Here is a 5,089-nt window from a genome sequence, read left to right as displayed (position 1 = left end):
ACATGAATGTAATCCTAGGAAGTGTTAGCTGAACCCCTTCTCAACCCGTTCCCCACATATTCATCGCATCTTCCATAGTATTAACTCTTTTCTTAACTCCGCCGCATACTTTTTATACTGCAAACAACAACCCAAAAACAACTCCTGATTTATTGGTTACCGCAAAGTCTTCTTAAAAATTATTACCGCATACTATTTTTCTTAGTCCCTGAGTTTGACCCTGGACTTGCCAGGAAACTCAGTAGGATTTATACTTGGATTCTACTGAGAAAACTTATTGCACAATGCATTCCCATCACCGCAATTCACTTCATTATTTCACAACATAAAACAACGCATCACGTCTCACTTTGAGTACCTTCCTTTGTAGTCAAATCTAATGTTACACTTTGGCGATGTTACCTACCAAATCAAAGGCCTGTTAAGTGATCGAAATCACTCAAGTTAGTGAAGACTGACTCACATACTCCAACTCTCTCATTTTTATCTCGATAATAGTTTCTTTTATCTACTAAATTCCAAAGGCGACCCATCACGCCAGGTTTTAAGATGAGATACAACTGTTGTATTACTTGACTAGTAATAAAAAAAACTTACGTAAAAGTGGGAAGACTCTTGTATGTATGGTAACCCTCTCCTACGCTACTGATGGACTATTGCACAGAAAGGTCGACATAAGCAATGTTTCTTAGCACGCTTTTCAAGTGCTTAGCTTCTGCTAGTGGTGGGTGGCAAGGCCATAAAGTTAGTTTAGTTGAAAGCCTAAGCCAAGAAGGTACGAACGAAGTGACGGGCCCTTTTAGAGTTTTAGAGATAGGGTAGGGGGGCGGCTTGATTGTGATAGTAATTTCAAACATCTCTCATTTTCTCTTATCATGCACAGTTTGCTTGCATCCCGCTTAGGCACATCTCTCTTTCTTAGTTTCACGCTGGCCTAAGTCAGTCTTTTAGTAAGCGTATAGTTGCAGCTATTTAATGTATAAGCAATTCTTTAGTGGACACACCGAAAGGTGATGTTATGCAACGTTCAAAACCAACCTTGAAGTGAATGAATTTGAAAGAACGAAGAAGTAAGGAAATGAGACGACTCTTTCTTTCACTATATCATAAACGGATCTTCCCCTCCACACCAATCACGAGTTTTTCTCCATTCCTCTCGTATATCGTCGTAACGCCCTTAATGCTAGGTTTTGAAAAAGACTTTTCATGTCATTCCAGTTTAGGTCCGATTCGGATCCCTCCGTTGTTTCTTTTTCCTCTCGCACCTTTTACTCGAAATGAGAAAGAAGATGATACACTCGAATTGTATTATTCAAATGCTTATTGCTTTCCAAAGATCCTACTTCTACAATTGGTGCGTCACCAGGTTATTCAAATAAGTTGTGTTTTCTGTGTTTTTCCATGTTAAAACTTCCTTACCAATTTGATCAGTCCGGAATGGATCAGTTAAAAATTCTATTAGGAAGCTTGGTCTTAACTCTTCTGTGTGGTATTCATTCTCGTTTGGCTCTTGGAATCACATTCAGTTGTGGTTAGAAAAGCTCGCAAAATCCAACCACTTCATCTACTTCATTGCCCCCAACCGTCTCTCGTACCTCTATTGAAACAAAATGGTCTTTCCTTCATCGATTGGTTATTCCTCTTCATTCGTATCTCTTTTTCCATTTTTGGTCTCGGTTAGTTTACAAGATTGAATGGCTAATTTTCCTCTGGACCCTCGATTTGATTGTTTTCCAAGAATGTTGAGTCGGGTATATAAGTCGTGTATCTTGGAGGAAGTGAAAATAAGGGCTTCCACGTTTTTGCACCCTGTTTTAGTCTTGCAACTATTGAAATGAAATAATAATCTCTTTTTGTCCCACTGAATAAAGATTGAATCTATGTCCAATCTCTAATGGTGGTGAAACCAACCAAGATGTATGTCGTCCGACCCAACCTCAAACTCTTTCTTCTCGACCTGTTTGACCCTCTGGCTATTGTTATTTAGGTGGTATCTCGAGATCGAATTCCTCACAGGAACACATGAAAGAAAGATATGAACTGGGTAAGTAGAAATGGAAAAGAGATGTTTCCAATTCATTCAAATCTGAAGCTTTTTCTACATCCATATGATCTACTAAAGTTGATTGGTATTGCCCATATAATGAAAGCAGATCTTGGTCCATAGAGTACCAAGAAGGTAAGAACTCCAGCCTCTTGATTGTTTTGATTGTTATCGTTGTTAGCCATGTTTCTAGGACATCTATTAAGATTTTGCCTGGCTCTGCGACAGAAATTTCTCTCTAACTTATGGTCAATATGGAGTTCAGATTCTGTCCTTGTACTCATGTATTGTCTGTGGCTTGTCGCTTGGGCCTGCAGTTCTCCTGAAGTAAAGAGGGTGCCTACAATAAATCACAAAGTAATAAATCTTAGTCAGTTTCGAAGATCCCTGGCAACGGTGCCAAAAACTTGTTGTCGGCAAAAATGATTTATTTGCGTGCGTTAATTTATGTGTTATTTAGTGTGTGGAATGCACTAAGTTTCTCTGTGTCTTAAAACATTGGGCATGCACTGTGACAAGTTTTCTTGCTCACAAGCGAAGCATAACTTGCTTACGATTTTTTAAGGATGACCTAAGGTCGAATGCGGGGATCTATGTCCGATGCGATAATTGAATGTGGTTCATGTGACAATAACAAAAATAACGTGTGTGGAGTTGATCATGCACTAAATTGAAATCAAAACTACTGGTGCCTTCTTTTAACTAATTGTTCAAAGTGAGTAACAAAGCAAGTGTGAATTGATTAATGCTACAAGAAGGTTCGAGGGGGAGGACACCAACACATCATTAAACTCGATCAAGGAGAGCATCTAGGCTTATGTCCTTTCGCTGTACTCGCCTCTCGGTGCTCAACCGCAATTGTCATATTCCTATGACTCATGAATGGATGTACTAAGGAGCACAGGGTTTCTTCTATCTCTAGAATCACTTCTGACTTTGCTTAATGGTTTGGATAATTTCTTGCCTCTCGAGAAGTAGTGTAAAAATGTCAACATTCATGGTTAATAAACACTGAACATTTTCTGTGTTTATCCATTAAGCAAACGAGATGCTTCCCTTGAATCTTTCTCAACTTGCGATGGCTAACTCCCCCTTATCCCCAATTAAGTTTAGTTATTCATGCTTAAAGCATAAAAGACCAAATATAGATGGACCAATTTGAAAGAAAACATAGTATAAATAACTATTATTTGAATTGAAGATATAAAATGGAGGAAGTTCTAAATGAGTTCGAAGTACAAAAATAATTCTATTTTAATATTGAATGTAAACCTATTGATAGTAATCTCTTGATATCACAACGTTACAAAAAGTGCCGGTTGAAGTGAATGCTCAGGTAGAGAGGGCCTTCTTAGGCTGATTCTCTAGAGATAGTTTGATGAGACTCAGTTGAAAATGGATGTGGTAGTTGATACGTTATTTTATGAGGTGAAAATGTGGAATGAAATGCGGTGATGGAATTGCGTTGAGCAACAAGTTTTCTCAATGGAATCCAAGTATAAACCCCACTGAGTTTCTTGGTAAGTCCAGGGTCGAACTCAGGGACTTGAGAAAATAATATGTGGTGATAATTTTTCACGATGACTTTACGGTAACCGGTAACTCAAATAGTTGTTTGGTGTTATTGGTTGCGGTAATGAAATAAATAAATGTGGCGGATTTGGGAAAAGTTTGATTATGCGATAGATGCACTGAGTATGCGGATGAATGGGTTGAGAAGGTCTTTAACTAGCGTTACCTGGGAATGTGTCAGACTATGCGATCATGCTACACTTATGCAACAGCAAATCATTTTCTAATGCAAATGCGGTGCTCCTAAGTCTAGGACGCATGTGTTGAATGCAAAAGTGTCCATAAAGCTTATTCCTAACTCTCTACTCTTTTCCTATGCTATGGTGCATAATGCACACAAAGATAAGGTGACCGCACACAATCATATCCTATCTCTAGGATGCATGTGATGCTTTAATAGCAAACAGTGCTTATTCCTAAGCTCCTATCTCTTGATTATGCGTTCTAATCTGACTCTCCCGAACCTATATTCTAACCTGACTTTTCCAAGCCTAGATCCTGTCCTTAGACTACCCTTCTGAGTATCTCTAATGGACGAATGAAGCATACATAATACAAGATAATCGCATAGAATGAAGATCCCCAGTTATACTAGCTAAGTGCTTATCAACCTATTCAACAGATTTAGCTACTCATGCGTAATAAACAGAGAGTGAACAGATATAAAGAAGTAAAATCCATTTCTATAAATGAGTTTGAGTACAAAATAACAATGGAAAATAAGGATAGAGAGCCTGGTAGCAATCCCTTGCTTCCCAAGGCCTTTACACTGTCAACTCTATTCTGTTCAAAAGTTATTCCTGCTTCCGCAGGAGCTGGCCCTCTCTCTGATATTGAACCTTTCGGCACTCTCCCAAGTTCACCGGAATGATCTATCGACACAATCTTCTTCTCTCGCTTCCGCCTTAAAATAAAAGAAAATCTAAGAACAAGGCTAAACTATGAACAAAAACTTGCTGAACTAGTTGAACCCCTTTTCTGAAGGATGCCTTCGGTATTTATAGAGCTTTAGGGTGAAAGGCGGCTTCTCTCTTATGATTGCATAGATGGGATCGGTGCTTTAATTCTCTGACTGATGCGCCAAATATTTGTCATCGAAAAGCTGAGTGTACTTGTTATCGTTAGTGGCTTGTCAACTTAATTCGGATTCGACCATCATCAGCTTTCTGTCCCATTGTGATTAATTATGCCTTTCACCTAGATGCACCCACCAAGTTACGCCGGCTCTATGCGGCAATCCTTCTTAAGCAGATGTTTGGGAGCACAAATCACCGCAAAGCCTTGCGGTAATGCTGCGCTCGACCAGTGATTTCTTGTGATCGTGCTTTCCGCCTTGCGTCAACGCATAGTCTACATACAATACAAAAATTAACCATTTCTATGCGATGAACGCATGCGACCGCAATGTTATGAACTTAATGCTTTTTGGTCGCAATCTATCATATTTTATCGACGTAAACCTTCATTGTTTAA

The sequence above is a fragment of the Benincasa hispida genome, chromosome 1 (assembly GCF_009727055.1).
Source record: "Benincasa hispida cultivar B227 chromosome 1, ASM972705v1, whole genome shotgun sequence".
Classification (NCBI taxonomy): Eukaryota; Viridiplantae; Streptophyta; class Magnoliopsida; order Cucurbitales; family Cucurbitaceae; genus Benincasa; species Benincasa hispida.
Note: the sequence above shows the minus strand (reverse complement) of the source record.